General features: G+C 39.2%; 2 protein-coding genes across 2 annotated transcripts in view; one reads left to right on the top strand and one right to left on the bottom strand.

Moving 5' to 3' along the window:
• GNAZ (G protein subunit alpha z) overlaps nt 1-12,388 on the bottom strand; it is a 133,781-nt gene extending 121,393 nt beyond the window's left edge. Inside the window, exon 1 of the mRNA XM_050924513.1 lies at nt 11,969-12,388. The gene's annotated coding sequence lies outside the window, so the exon portion shown is untranslated. The remainder of the gene's footprint in view (nt 1-11,968) is intronic.
• RSPH14 (radial spoke head 14 homolog) overlaps nt 1-16,726 on the top strand; it is a 187,135-nt gene that overhangs the window by 143,573 nt on the left and 26,836 nt on the right. The gene's annotated exons all lie outside the window — the stretch shown is intronic.

The raw sequence follows: 16,726 nt of genomic DNA, 5'->3' as shown, positions 1-16,726 counted from the left end.
AGATTATGGTCCTCAGAATGGCAGAAAAATATCTCAAACTGCTAGGAGGACTTTCCTTGGATTAATTCAGTATGATAGTATGTCAGTAACTGTTGTAACAAGAGTTTCCAGTGGGATACAAGATGAGAACTGTTCCAGAGGTACACCAGACAACCTTTCAGGTAGGAAAGGTCATCCTACTGGGAGGGAAAGACTGTTTCACAGCACACTTCCATCCCATCCTGGTGTCCAGTCCTTCCAGGACTTCCAGCTTATTAACAACTATGACTATTCTAATGCTCAGCCCACTCCCACTGTCATCACTTCTCAATTTTACACCAATTCAATCTAATCTTCATCCACCCCAGTCTCCACCACTCTTGATTCCTTTTTACCCCTTTCTCCCATCACTTAGATCCTGTCAGACAGCCCCCAGCTTTGGCTCACCCCCGACATCCATTTCCACAGCACATATCTGTCAAGTCCCATGATAATGCTGATTTTTCTCCACTACAATTTCCTACTTTCCTCCATCAGTTCTGTCATGTCCCTAGCCAAGCAGCACCCTCACTGAATCCCTCATCTGCACCCCAGTTCCCTTTTTGTCACCTCCACAACTCAGTTCTTAAATCCTTCCTGCCCCTCTCTCTGTGCAAGATCTCCCTACCTCTTTAAAGAGCTAATATTGACAAAATCTGCTCGGGCCCTTTTCTCTTGCATCTCAAGTAGTGTAATCTCTTCTTGGATTTATCCAATCTGTTCTCACCATTTTGTCTCTCCTCATTCACTGATCTTATTTAGATAGTATGCAGTGTTGTTCTATTCTTGTTGGAATGGTCCCAGAATGATAGAGAGGCAAGGTGAGCGAGGTAATATCTTTTATTAGATCAACTTCTGTTGGCGAGAGAGAGAAGTTTTGAGCTACATAGTTCTTCTTCAGGTGTGGGGTGTCTCTCACCAACAGAAGTTGGTCCAATAAAAGATATTACTTCACCCACTTTGTCTCTTTATTTAGATAGTAGGCTTTTGGGACCAATGTACATCTCCATCTGTGTTTGAGAAGTACAGTGTTAATTTATGACACTACAGACAGGTAAGGTTCTTTTGGAGCCATTGTAAATGCACTATTAAAATGGCACACAGAGCTGAACACATCACCTTTAAGAGTAAACCATAGGTTCCCATATTAGTGGGTGCTTTTACATATCACATAGGCTCTGAAGGCAGGAGCTGATAACTTAGTATTTCACATCCCTTCTCCGTGCCAAAAGACGGTGCAGTTGCTGTCACTGTATGAAAAGGAACACACATCATTTTGGGGCAAAGATGTATCATTCTGGGTCAAGAATACAAGTGAACTGCTGAACATGCTGGAGGTTCAACTACATAAACTTGATGGGAAGGTAAGATGTTTTGAGGTCATGCTCCATCATGGGTCATCATTTATCTTTAAAAACTACTTCATAAAGGATCAGAACACAGCTGGGTTTACTTAGAGAATCAAGTAAGAACAAAGAATGTTTGTCTTAGGGTATATCTATACAACCCGCCGAACTAATGTGAGGAACCGAAGGTGTCCAAGATAAACCTTAAGAAGAACCCTTGGCAGGGAGGGCAGAATCATCAATCTCAACACCATAGAGCATATGGAACTTGGAGAAAACGACAGAGAGGAATGGAAGAGAGTGGTTGCCACCCTGAGTGGCACAGAAAGGATGTAATATAATGTAAATTTGAATCAGCCCCGTTACTAAGGAAATTATAAGGAGCATTGCCTCTACTTCCTCCTGCAGCTCCAGGAGCAGCTCTGATGTAAGCCTTGTATGCCTCAAGCAGCTGGTGTCCCTCCCCTGTTGCTGGACTCAGTAACCCCCTGTTGCCAACACATTGCATCATAAGGGAGGGAAGAGTAACTCTTGCTGCTCCATTGCTGCTTACTTGCCAGGCTGCAGGAGCCCCAGAGCCAGGTGGATCCAATCAAGCTCTTATCCTGCTGAGTCTAAGGAAGTACTTGGCAAAGTATAGCTTCTTAACCCCCCCACCCCCGATTTAGCCACCCAGTACAGCCCAGGAGAGAAAGCGGGGAGTGAGCTGAGAATTAATAACAGTTTATAGCTGTCTAATTCTTTACTCCAACCCAGTTTGGAGTAACCTGAGGTCTGCTTCAGCTTGTGCTAGCTGGTAACAGTCGTCTTGAGAGCACCTTTCAGCTGGGAATAGCTGGACACTCTCTGCACACTCCAGCCACTCTTCCCTACTCTGCTCCCAACATGCTCCCTGCACCAAGAGGTGGAGGGAGGGAAGAGTAGGAGCTATCTGTGCCAGCTCTATGCCTGCTGAGGACTCCATCACACTGGTGGAAGCCTTGAGTGGTTTCTGCTCCCTTTATGCCACGTGAGTTGCACAAAGATAGTGGAACAGCAGAGCAAATCTGCCTAGAAGTATTCATTATGGCCCCTTGGCTATTCTGAAATATGTTCAGACTCAAGCTGAGAAGATGTGATATCATTATCATAGACGTAGAACTTCAGATATGCACACATTCACTATTTTGACTTTGACATTTACTACAAAGAAACTCTTATCTATGGCACATACAGGATTTCCATAAAGAGAATTTATTAGGATAAGGCCTCTGTCCGAAAGATACTGAGCACCTGTAACTGCCTTTGAAATAAGTGGAGTTACATGTATTCAGAACCTCTCAGGATCAGGCCTTAAGCCAGGAAGTAAAATCTTGGTCTCTTTCAGGGCTGGCCTTTATATAATGTAAATGGGTGCCTTAAGTAAAAATGAATTTGGCTCTCATCACTCTGAAATATTTTACATTGGCAGCAGGAGGTTTCTCACTATCCGGTTTAAGGTCTCTCAAGTTTTTTTTCTTTTTTTAAATAAAGAGGCACAAAGCCTTAGGAATGAATCCTATCTGCACCTCATTTTCTGAGTTCTCCTTTTAATCCATCTTGTCATGAAACAGCTGTGTACTCTTCCAATTGTTTTCTGATGATCTCTGCTTTCACAAAGAGTTGCAAGTTTGGTAGTTCCAATACTAGAGTTGAGCAAATAATCCAAAGCAGATAATTGTATCTGATATGAACCTTATAACTAAGCAGCACTGAACTACACATAGCCTTTTTTAAAATGAATATATTTTAAAAAATACTATATCAATAAGTATCAATGATGACTGAAAGAACAGAAGTATATACAAAGGAAACAATACGATTAAATGCTCCTAATATAACTATCAAGTATAAGTCATCTAAACTTCTGAGATAAAGAGTGACATTAAAAAAGAACTAAGATAAAATCCACACTGCACTATCATATAATTTTTCATTGGTAAATAAGAACAATATTGCCACATATTGACAATATTCCTGCTGGCCCCCTCTCTTTTGTTTTAAAAAAAAAAGTATGAAATCCGTTTACAATTTTCTTGAATCTATTTTTTTATTACAAATCTCTATTTTCCAGATGACTTATGTGAATAATTCTTGGTTGGTGGCTTGATTGTGAATAGTTTATTCAAAGATATTTAAATTCAGAATTAGAGCTGTATTGGTTAGCTTTGATTGGACATAGGTCAATGTTGGATAGAAGAGGCTGAGAATAAGGTTTTTAGTGTGAATGCTTTAACAATTGCAAAATGCACTCTCCGTTAATATTTTCTAATATTTTAAAACTCAGATTTTGTGACTTTAATCCACCCACCCCCCAAAAAAAGAAAAAAAAACTTGTGTCCTCCTCAAAAAATAATTTCTTGATTCTGACAACCAGACTAACTATCCGCCCATCACTAGCTTATTCTGTTGGAACAAGCTTTTTGAGAATGTGGTAGTGAGGCAATTCTGGAAACATTTGAGCTCCTTAGATCTCTTTGAACTTTCAATCATACTTTCAGCCTGAGTATGGTATGGAGATTTCACTGGTTTTATTGGTTGAAGATCAAGGTAGAAGATAAGGTTTCTATGGTGATTCCTGTAGATGTTAGCAATCTTTGATACTACTGATCAAAAAGTTTGACTTAACTATGGAGGGATTTATAATTGAGCAGTTCTTGTTCTTGCTTTCAGAGAGATCTTAGAGGGTGACACTGGATAATTGCTCATCCATCTTGCATGTGCTTTCTTGGGTAATTTTGTACAGTTCTAGTCAGTTAATCCTTCTTGTCCAGCAAGTGTGTGGGACTGCTGGGGGTATACTGGGGTGATTCAGGCTGTAGTACTAGTATGCTTCCCTTATGAATTGAAACCAGGGGAGTTCCATGTTTTTGTTTTCTCAGTATCAGGTTGAGAGTCAGTCAGCTGAGACTCTTTCCAAAGAAGATCGAGGTGGTGCTGTTTGGTGGGGGTATTATTAATAGTTTGTTAGGGAAGACCATGATTACACAATGGCTATGGGTTCTCCCACGCTTTGTCAATGAGGAAGGTGCACAGTTTAAAGAGTCTGGAGTTCCAGCTGACTGTGGTGGCCAACTTGCTTTTTTAAATGTGTTTTTTGTTGCAACATGTGTTACTTTTTCTTTCTGATAGGATTCTTGTAAAAATTATCCTGTCCCATTTTATGTTCTCCAGGCAAGGTTACTGCAATGCATTCTACATGGGCTTTGGGTATCTTTGAAGAGTCTTCAGAAGGTACAACTTGTGGAGGGCATGGCTGCTTGCTTTCTTCAGTGTTAGCCCAATGAGCTAAAGATTGCATTGGCTCCCTATTTTACAATTCAGCATGGATCTTTAAAGCCCTATATGGTTTGATTCCTAAATACTTGAAACAAAGCTATTTTCCCCTGTGCTTCCTATGCACAGCTGAACTGATGAGCTGTTGATAACTGTGCCTACATCTAAATATCTGATAACAGGAAGCAGTTTATTTTCAGTGGATGACTTTGCCTTTGGAATTCACATTCCTCTCATGGTATGGCAAAGCTCAAGTCTGTTGAACTTCAGCTCACCATGAAAAGTCCACTCTTTACTCAGACTTCTGCCTGAGGAAACAGATGATGGAGCATGTTATTTGGGTAGATTGATTTTAAGATGTCTCTGCTTGGCATGGGTTGGCTAAATGTGTATTTTTAAAATAATGTCTATTCAGGAACGCAGGGTAATTGGAAAAAGTCAAAAATACATGTTGGACCCCACTCTTGGGAGCAGCTAAGCTGTGCTAAGTGCAAGATCCAAGATGGGCAATGGTAGGTTTACATCACCTTTGTGGATCTTGGATTCTGGAGCCATCTGAGGGTTGGTTCGGACCCCAGTTTGATTCAGAGCAATCTTAGTCTGTGGCCTCAAGAGGCTATTCTGGTAACTCTGGCCATCCCCCGTTTCCCCTGGCTGCAAAAGTGGGAGGAGGTCCAGAGTTGCTAGGCCAGCTCTACAACACCTGGGGATACCCCCACATACCAGGGGAATTCTCACATACCCAGTTAAGCTTGCTTTATGCCCCTCTGCACTGGCAGAGGGGTGCAGGAGGGCTGTAGCAGAACCAATTATTAGATTCATTGTATTTTGGGGGATAATGAATATTCTAGTCACTTGGAACCAGATGTTTGCATAGTACTGACCACCTTCTATGAAATACTGAGCTCCCTCAATTTAATGAATTAGTGCTCAGGTTCCTGAGTGTCTTGCAGGATCAGGCAATTGCTGAGTTACCAGAAGAACAAAATGTGCAAAGCAGCTAATAGTAGCTGTGAAATTTATCAGTATGAATGTTCTAAGTTAGGTTGCCATCAGGTTAGATTATTCAGGGTTGCAGCACATTACCAGTCCTATTTGGGTGATGGAGGATTGTAATTTGGAATTACAAGGACACAGAGATTCACACTTCTTTTTGATGCTGGAATTTGAATTATTGGGTATTTGTTTCATACTTCTATATTGGGTAGACATACGGTAGTAAGGGATACTGTGCTGACATAACAAGAGCAGTGTACTTCAATGTGAAACCTGTTAACCTTTTAAACTGTTGCTAATGACCAGCCTTACAAGAATACTGACAGTGTTCCAAGAATATTTGTTCAGTTTAAAAAAAAATGTACATAAACCATCTTCACAATGCTTTTGTTTTTTCCTCTCGGGAACCATTGTTATAATATTGTATTAACACTTATGCTTGCAGGAAGCAAGTTTTGAAGCACACACATAAACACATAGTAAAGCAAATTTTAGGTTTGCTTTTGGTGAACATTTGCAGCAAGAAACCAGTCCAGGAAGAGAAATAATACCATGGTCAACCAATAGCTTAAATCTAAAGAAGACTAGTCTTAGAATTTTAAACATCATAGTAAAAGTCACTGAATAACAAATTAAAATAAATGGATCTGTTGTGGACACTTGAAAAAGTGGTGAAGTGTACCCAAGAAACTATTAATGAATGTGAGAATGTACTATTTCCTAGGTATTAAGAAAGGGGAAAACAACATAATATGCACTTACCAGCAGGAAAAGAGAAAGCTACAGTTACAAAATGGCTACTATAGCACTGCAGCTGCTTGGCTCTGCCAAATTTAAAGGGCCAGCCACAGAAAGGAATGCTGGGAAAAAATCCAATGAGAGCAGAGCCATGGCCAATGAAGATTAAGTGTAGGACTAGAAAGTCTCCAAGGTGATGTGGACTGCTTTAGTTTTGTAGCTGTTGCATAACACTTATAAATTATTCACTCAGCTCTATTAACCACTTGGTGCACAGCTGAGTTAGAGGGTTGCCAGTAGTGTTATCTGCATTATTTGATTTACAGACTTACACAGTTTGATGTTATTAGTTATATAGAGGAGTTCTTAATTTTATTTTTATAGAGTTCTGGATTTATAAGCCTTCTTCTATCATAGCACAACCACAGTGGAAGTTTAGCCACTGAACTTTATTCTCTTTTTGTTTTTAAAACACCAAAACAGAAATATCACTTTATTTCATGTATAAATCTATTATGAGTGTTAAAAATTATTGTATTAATATAATCTGACCATTTTGATTTTATGCCTTAATCAAGTGTCAAAGGGAAGAAAAGGTGGTGGTTTGGGTTATTTATTTATTTATTTTAACAACAGGGTTACAACAAACACAGTTGAGTTGGTTTTTCACAACACAACTATGTCAAGTGTATTTGTGTATCAACACCTATAATGCTGCCAGTTTGTGTCAGTGCATTTTTTTTAAATACAAGCAGTTATTTCCTATTGCCTCAACAGAGAACTGAAATCCTAGAGGACATGCACACAGAGCAGCACCAGTAACATGTGAGGAATGAACTCTCGAACGTTACTCAGAGAACTAGGGGAAAGGACTGGCTAACTTGTTTATTCAGGGCTGGTTAGGGAGTCCCACCTACATAATACAATAACACTGTTAGGATTTGGTTACCGGGAAAAAAATTATGTGCCAGCCTAAGGCACTAACAAGACTATGATTCGCTGACATGGGTAGTTACTGTGCATTAACTGTTTGTGTTACTATAAATCATGTTGAGAAGCAATTATATCACTAACTACTTACAATGTTGATTAAATATTATAGTGTAGATGAGATTGAATTCGGCTACTGCTGAGCCACATGCCTTGTGCTGTTCTACAGAGCTACTGCAAACCTCTCTCCACCCCCTCCACTCCCAATACTAGCTAATTCAGAGTACCTGTCATGTGGACATGGTCAGGTCTGTTTAGTGATGTAAGAAATAGCTATTAATTTTCTGATTACAAGTATTCTTATTTGACCATCATAACATAATCATGTTCAGCAACCTCCATCATGGTTAATGCCTGCAGTGACAAATTGAGATTGTCCCCTGATATGTGGAGGCAAATTTTCACCCAACCTGAAACTGTTCCCAGTGTTGTATGCCTATTTTTGAAACATATAAATACAGCAGTTAGTTCCTCCACTGTTTCAGCCATGCAGAGAAAACAAACATGTCTGTATTTTGTGGGCACAATTAGTTGCATGTTCAAAAATAAATGTTTAGAATTTGAGACCAGTTCTGAACGTTTGCCCTTCAGTGTTTCTCTGTTGGCTAATATGATCCTTAACAATTTGGCTGGCTCTAGTCACAGCAAGACCATCTCTAGAAATGGTGTCTCTCTCTTCTTCCTCCTTTGCAATGCTGCATGTGAGCTAGGAGTCCAGGGGAAAATAATCCATGGGATGGAATGGGTTTGAGGTCCTGGAGAAATAGGGACAGGACTGAGCAGTAGTGTTTGCAGGACTGGACTGTATACTGTTAAATATATTTTAAGAGTTTAATAATATGAATAATCTATGTCCAGTCGGATATGGGACTGTAGAGAGATTTTGAGTTTCAGCTGAGCCTCTGAAAATAATCATGTGATCTTTACCACTTGAAGGGATGTCTTAGAAGACTATTCCTTTCTGAAATTATCCCATTAATTTTGTAGGCTGTGATTTTAAAAATTATTCTATGGTGGGAAATATTTAAAGTCTAAGGAAAAGGGAAAATGATGGCCCAGATTAACAGACAGCACTTTCCCACCTTATTTCACCAATGCTCTTCAGTCTTAACTAAAAATGACAATTGAGAAAGCTGAGTTCTTTCACTGTATTTTTTTTTATTTTAGGGGCTAAATTCTGCTTTCAGGTACATTGGTGTAAATTTGGAGTAACTCAAATAGCTACTTGGGGTTATTCCAGAGCAAACGAGAGCAGAATTTGGTCCTTTCATATCATAGACTGTGTAACTCTACCCTAGACTGAATTTCCAGAGACCACTTGGAATGAGACAGAATTTCAGACTCTTTGCTGAGTCCAGGGTTTCCCCACCGGAATCATCTAAACTTTATGATAGCTGAAATTTGGACTTCTTAATCATTGTTCTTTGACTCTGGAAAGATTATTTGATAACATGAATTTTGAGTATGGATTATAAAGTATAGGCCAAATTTTGCTCTCGGATATCCTGAAGTAAATGCAGAGTAACTGTTAAGGGCAATGGATTTACTCTGGATTTTCACTGGTGTTACGGACAGCAACTATATATTTCATTACAGGACAACGTATCCCACTAGTTAGGATCTGCCTTGTTATGGAATGTGGTGTTAGTACTGATTTGAATCTTAAGTCATCTGGTCTAAAGAGAGTTATTGAATATGCCAGTTTAAAATAAACTTATCTCTGACTTTATTCTGACAAAAATGTGTTAATTGCCACTTTGTTATGCTGTTACTGGTGCAAGTGGGTAGGGTCAACCTTTACAGTATTTATGGAAGGCCAATAACACTGTAGTTGCTGTGAAATATGCAATGCGATTTCTGATAGGTTACATATTAGAGTTGATGATGTTGTATAGAGTTATGGAATTTGCCATTGTGCCAGGGACCTTGCTGAAATCTGCCACTAAATTGTTCAGCATTGTTGTTCCTAGAGGGTTTAGGAGAAATTGATTTGAAAACATAGTGGATCTGTGCACATTCATATTGAGTCTTCTCCTGCTCCCACTAAAATCAGTGACAAAACTTTCATTAACTCTTCTGAGATCAGGTTCATGTCTTTAAGCAGAGACAGTGGGCCAAATTATGCTCTCACTGACCCTGCTGTCAATCTAGAGAAGCCCTTAGAAGTCAGTGGTGTTACTGCTATTTACACCAAAGTAACAGAGTAAAATTTGGACCAAGGATTCTAATCAGATTAAAACAGTGATAAGAGTCCTCCATACTGCTTCATCATTCACTTCAGTCTGTATGTGGTGAGATCATTATCTGCTGAAGATAGAGGGGTAATCATTCTCTGGGCCATATCCTCAGCTGGTGTAAATTCACATAGCTCCACTGAAGTTAAGGGAGCTGTACTGACTTACAGCAGTTGAGGATCTGATCCCTTATATTTATCTCTTGAGTTTTCCCACACACCTAACATCATTATCACTCTTACCCTCCCCCCAACACACACTCCGTAAGATGGAGGGCCAGGTTCCATCTTCTGTTTCTGTCTATAAATTGTTAATCGATTTTAACTTTTTACTGTTAATAGCAGAAAACGATTCACATGTAAACTGACCTGAAACAAGGTACACACTTCCATTTCAGACTTTCAGAGCCACCTGAAAGTCATTTTTAAACACTTTTGTCATGATTAAATTCAAACCCAAGTCCTGTAGATGAAGTCTCTACTGTACTGGAAGCTTATTTTCTCTGACTCTATATTAATTACTTCAAAAGAGTCTGAGTTCAGTTCATCACTGATCAATGAAGCAAGAACATATTCCACGAACTGGGGGTGCTCTGAAGCATCCTGTAGGTAATATGTAAGAGTTGATTCATCTTTTTAAGGTCCACCTCTCAGATGAGAGAAAGGTCTTCCCAGCTTCCACAAAGTTGTTTGGTTTCCACTCCATACATGCACATACACACAGAATAGACACCCTTCTACCAAAAAAAACAACACAAGATCCAATGCATTGGTACTGGGGGATGTCAAAGGCTTTAATTTTAAATGTGCTGCATACCCAAGAGCTCCTCTACTTGACTGTAAAAAATCCCTGCTCTCTTGTAGAAAGCAACCCCATCCTTCCTTGTATTTGGGCCCATCCTGTGATAGTGTCCTTTATCCAAGGGCAGAGATCAATCCCTTTTGGGTGACAGTTTCCCAGCCAAATCAGTCAGTAGTGAGCCATGTTAATGGCATGAAGCACTGTCTCCTGCAGAAAGCATCCCTTCTATTACCAGGTAGATGCACTACTAAAGAAAAGTCAATACACCTACACAAAACAGGATTTTAGCTATCACTTGGATATAAAATACCTAAATTCATAAGGTTAAAAAAAATCTTCCTTAAGAAACAACAAAATATAAAACTAGTTTTGACTTCTTGTTAACACATATAAGTATTCACATTGGCAGGGTTTTTTAACTGACCTACTGCTATAACCTTTACAGGGAAATTGATTTTTGTCTATCACCCTAAGGGTGTGACCCACAATGGCGCGAATTATGGAGTCAATGTTAAGAATTGTGGGGACAGGAGTGTCAGTGACAGCATACCAATGAATGCTCAGTGAAAAGCACTGAATATTTTACAAATCTTGCAAAGGCAAAATGTAATCAAGATAGGTCAGTAGCCCTTAGAATAAATACTGCGAAAGCTCATATTAAACAGTTTGTAAAGCAATGGCCACAAACAGAAGAATTCTGTTACCAGAAACAAAACTGGAATGTATTTTTCCTGCAGGTATACAGAGCTGTAGTTTCCTGGGGTATCTTTCCATGTTTGAATAACTTATTAAAATGTAGATACACATGTATCTAAAAACTCATGGTTCAGAACTGCAGATGAGAACCATGCACAGGTACAGATTAATATAATAAAACCTCTCCACGCCTTCACATGCATGAACACACAATGAGATAATGCGCCCCAGCTCCACAGAGCTGCTCCTCAGAGCCAGGCATGCTTAGGATTTAGCAAGATGTGCCATTTAGAGGGAGAAGCTATCATAAGAATCCGACAGCTATGTGCCTTTTCTAATTAATGTTACGCTATCTGCATCCCTCTAGGATGAAGTGGTCTTGTACAGGGGAATGTGAGGGGATGGAGAGAGGAAGGATGGCTTCCAGCAGGGACAATCTGGCTAATTACCTTTCTGAAATATTAGCTGAGCACAATGGACCATAGTATGGTTCAGGTATTGGATATTTGTGGATTAGAATCCATGATAGTAGGGAGATGGTGACTTTATTCTGTGAAAATGAGAGCAGGCTGAACCAGCATCTGACACAAGGCCAGTATCCCTTGGGAAGGTCATTTTCACTATATCAGCAGCCTTCCTACCCTTACTAATTTTCTCTCTACACAGTAAAACATTTCTAGCTCACAGTGACATTCGGCTTTGCCTTCAGCCAGCAAAACCTTCCCCATTGTTTTAAAATCACAGCTTTCCCTCCTCCCTTTCTCAAATTCCTTCCTATTCAGAAAACAGAGGAGAGTTATGCTAATCCTTAATCTGATTTAAGAGAGTCAGAGAAATGCGGAGCATTTCACTTACCTTCTCACGGCCAGGCTAGCAGGGAGCCTCCACCTCTTCAATTCATCAGTACAAATGTTCACATCCACTAGAGCTTCCCTGTCTCTCCTGTGGCCCTTTTTCACATCAGTATCTAGGATTCACAGGGAGAAGCTGGACAGCAGCTGCAGAGGTATTAGACCAAAAACCCATGTGAGGCAGGAAAATTTGCTTTTTTTCCATTTTCTTCCTTTAAAAAAAAATAAAACAAACACTTGTCTGCGTCCCGTGGTCCTCTGGTGTGAGACAGGGAGGTGTTTAGTGGTCACACACAGAAGACAGCGCAGGGGGAGTTTTTGGTTGGCTGTAGTGGGCGGAGTCAGAGGTAGAAAGCTTGTTTCCAAGTCAACAGAAGGTGGGGGTACAGCTATCTTTACACTGAAAGGAGGACCACACTGTAGAGCACAGCTGTCTGGGTCTGAGGCGCTTGCTAACTCGCAGAGACACTATACTTCAGGATTGGCTGTCGTGGAAGACAGAGCCTGGATTGTCACACTTGTTCTCCAATGGAAGAGCAGGGAATGTGCTGCTGCTTAGGGAGGGGAAAGGCAGTGCTGGAACCATGCTCACTGCAGGGCTTCGCTTTCTCTTGCTCTTTCCCTGTCTGCTATATAGGTCTCCTTGTATAAGGAGCTCTGTTGCTGAATGATTTTCTTGTCTTCACTGTTATATTACACACACATTATATAATATATATACACACACTGCACACTCTACCCACCCACACATTTTACTTTTTTTTTCCTGCATTTGTACAGATTTCCCTCATGTCTGTCCAGTCTAGATTATTTTTTAAAACAATTTTACTGTTTCTTTCTAAGGCAGTGATGGTGTTGTACTAGCCACCATCTACATACATTTTAGAACAGTTCTCTTGAGGGAGAAAAACATAAGTCAGCGTAGTAGGGCATATGTTTATTTTTGTGTATCTGTTGCAGTTTTTCTTTCTCACTCACTCTCTACTTTGCACATATTTTCTTCTCTTGTTTTTTCCTGTTGCCTTTGACATTTTCTCATTCTTTGTCCCTTTTACAGCTATAGATTTGGCTGACCATTGCATTCTTTTGCACAGTCAGTGGCCCAGATCAACATCTTACAAGCTTCAATTTACCTGTGAAATAAAGCATTCCCTTATCACGTTAATACCTACATTATCTTACTTATTTTCCTTGTTTGTTGATGACCTTTTCCTTTTAATTCTTTCAAGCTGAGTATCAGTAGCCTCTAAAAATGTGTGATCTCCCTGTCCTGATTAAGGCCACATTTCACCACTTGTGCATCTCCACTGGAAGTAGCAATGGTGGAAACTATAGTGTAGATTGGCCTTGAGTGGTTTAAAAAAAACAAACAAACAAACAAAAAACACACACACACACACACCAGTGGGTCTAGACTACAAGGTGGTAAAAGCACCTGAGGCCTGTCTACATTACTACTTCCACTGTTATCACTGGTTGAGCTGCAGCACTAGTTCAGTTTTCAAGTGCAGATACAGCCTAGAAGCAGGCTCTCACATCCAACACATAAATAAAAGCCCAGCATTGAATCTCAGAGTAAAAGGGAGATTTGCCCCCAAGCTTTAGGCATTTTCTTCTTAGGCACTGTCAACATTAGAAAAGGTTTGCCAGTACAGCTATACCTGCAAACCCTCTTAGTGTAGTCACAACTTACACTTGCAAAAATGTACTTTTGCCAATAAAGCTTATACCTAGTCACTGAACAGAATAAGCTAGATTGTCAAAAGCACATTTTTGCTTGTATAATTGCATTTACATTAGAGCTTTTACTGGCATGAAAGTGTCAAAAATATTCAACCCCCAACTGACATAATACCAGCAAAAGTTTTAAGTGTAGACCCATTAAGTGTTCTGGGAAACCGTTGCTAGACATTCTAAATATGCAAATACATTCCAAGGTGCACATGCATTAAGAGACAATTACCAGTTTTGAAATCCTACTAGAAATAATGTTTTGCTTTTAAATACTCCTTTTCCTTCCCATTGCACACAAGGCCATCTCAACTACACTGCTAAAGGAATGCAACCACAGAATAGTTTCCATATATATGAAAGGACAGTATGTGGATAAAGGCATCATAAGTTTTGCAGGTTCATCTGCTGTTCCATAAAGAACAAGTACTGTAGTTACAAAAGAAGCTGACATTACTATTCTGAAGGTACAGTGGAATGTACTTTACATTTGAAAAACAGCACCAGTACATGAATTATGAATTTTAGAAGTGAAGCTCCTCTGAGAATGAGGCAAATCAGTGTTGTGGCAACTCTTTGGTGACAATTTTTATAGTTTTGTTGTGGCAGGGCAACAATTCAAATGTTCTTGATCAACGGTACAGACAAAACCCATGTTTCCATACAAATTCATCTAACACAAGCATATCTTTCCCTCTATTTCATCTCCTGAAGACAAGAAGTCTCTATAGCTTGCTGCAAACAGCAAGTCTTCAGTATGGCATTTCTTTTTTTAATTGATTGCAATATTGGCTCTCCAACTCCCACAATAATTGTAAGGAAAATATCTGGCAGATGAGCCTGTGAGGCTGGCACATGATTCTTACAGGAGATTAAATGCCAAAATAAATCTAGGGTGTTTGATAACCAGAAAAGCCATTTATTATTAGTAGATTTCGATGCCGTAACTACTGTTCTGATTATATGCCCATATAACCCTATCCCCTTAAAATCCACAGGACATTTTTTCCAACATTTCTAGTTTTTGTGTCTTGAGATTGTTGAACAATTATATGCTGCTGCCTTCTTAGGAATTCCGTAAGTGTCACTTTGTGAGGTGAGTCTTGATGACTAACTATTTGAGAGAATAGTCTGGTTAGGGTGATGTGTCTGGACCCTTTCTTCCCCTAATGCTTCTCTGTAGGGCAGACCAGGATTTTATCCATATTGTCAATAAGAATTTTTATGTCAGTCTGAAGGAGATAATGTTTAACTAGCAAAATCTCATGAAATCCTTTTCTTGTATAATACTCGATACACAGTATAGCTGGATCCAGGCTTGCCCAAGTATTTGTTCATCTTTACTTTGTCACTCACCAAAGGTGATTCCTTGCTTGATTACTGGCATTTTGGGGAGGGGTAAATTTATTTCTCAGACCAATCAAAACTCAGAGTTATACAGAATTCATATATGTTTAGTTTCAATGTAAATTCTCATAAAATAGGAATGTTAGAAGCAGAAAAAATCTACTGATTTTGCAGCTAATTTATTTCACTGAGGTTTATTATATGTGAATATCACAACATATACACAGTTTGTTTAGGGAAAAAAGCACTTCAAAGACCAGAGGTATCCCTCATTTTCCCTTTTTTGTACTGCAAAATTTAGTTATAATGGTTAAATTTCATTCAACTGTCTGTCTAGCACCCTCTTTTTAATGAGTAATTTTAGATCTGGGTTAATTATACATAGAAAGGCCTATGATTCACTTTTTAGCACTGAAGAATTGAACAGAATATTTAAAGATTACAAGTAGCTGTATTATTTTTCTCATGTGGAATCATTTGAAATAGCATCAGATACAGATGACTGGATTCTAATATTTATAGCTTTCAAGGATACAGCTTCTTTGATACCAATGGCTTCAGGAAGAGAGGAGTGAGGGGGAATGAGTCCCCTGCTCATGTACACATACTTACAATGCCAATACCCATGCTACTGTGGCTTCACTGCTATTTATATTCACACTAGCTTGAGGAGAACTAAAGAGAGTATGTGTACAGCAGCAAGGGAATCACACCCCTAGCTCCTACTATGGAGCTAACCCTAGTCTCCCTGTCAGGTTTGATGGTGAAAGACACTTAAGGATTTAAACCTCGATGTCACATTTGGTTCTGCTAATATTGCCAGTAGGCTAAATAGGATGGCTTTTCTATTTTTGTATCTTGAAAGACTACAAAAATCTAAGAATCAGGTGTCCCATGAACAAAACAAAAAATGTGAGAGTTATTCCTCTGAACTGAGTGCATCTGCAGATCAGTTCTTACTATGAAGAAAAACTCCTACATATTTTTGTTATATTCCTAGTGTATCTGTAGCTCCAAGTCATTGGGTCAAATCCTGAATCTGCATTCACCACAGAAGCCAAGTCTACAGTAACAAGCACTGAATCCAGCAGCCCGTGGACGGCTGCCTAAGGGCTAGCCTAGAGACCTGGAAGATATGCTAGTTTTAGCTGTGCAGTTAACATTACATAGCAGTTTTCACTTATCATAACCTTCATGACTGAAAGGCGGCCCCTAACTCTTTCAGAGACTCAGAGGAAAAAAAACCAAACAAAAACCCACCAACCAACCGAACAGGGATTGTATAAAATAAGAAAAGTATGATTCTTTGTAAAGCATCCAGCCTTCAAAATTACAGCACCATTAGGGAGCTGCTGCTTTATGGAAATATTTTGGAAAACATTGTTAAAAAAATTGTTTGTTGGGTTGTTGCATGAAGACAAGACTACAGACATTTGTCCTTATTAGTAAAGAAGGAGGGGAAAAACAAACAGTCTTTCAGAAGATAGTAATAATTGATCATGAAAAACTAAAATGTATTCTTGGTTTTCAAAGAAAAAAAAGATGTTTTGTATTTAAAAAGTACACAAAGTGACCCTGAATATGCAACTGTTCAAGCACATACACAAACAGAACACCCAAACTAGACCGAGCTCATATTACTGAGAAATAAACACAGACAATCAAAAAAGTGATTATTTGACAA

The sequence above is a fragment of the Gopherus flavomarginatus genome, chromosome 15, assembly GCF_025201925.1.
Source record: "Gopherus flavomarginatus isolate rGopFla2 chromosome 15, rGopFla2.mat.asm, whole genome shotgun sequence".
Classification (NCBI taxonomy): Eukaryota; Metazoa; Chordata; order Testudines; family Testudinidae; genus Gopherus; species Gopherus flavomarginatus.
The sequence above is the reverse complement of the archived record's forward strand: the minus strand, read 5'-3'. Positions and strand labels throughout refer to the sequence as shown.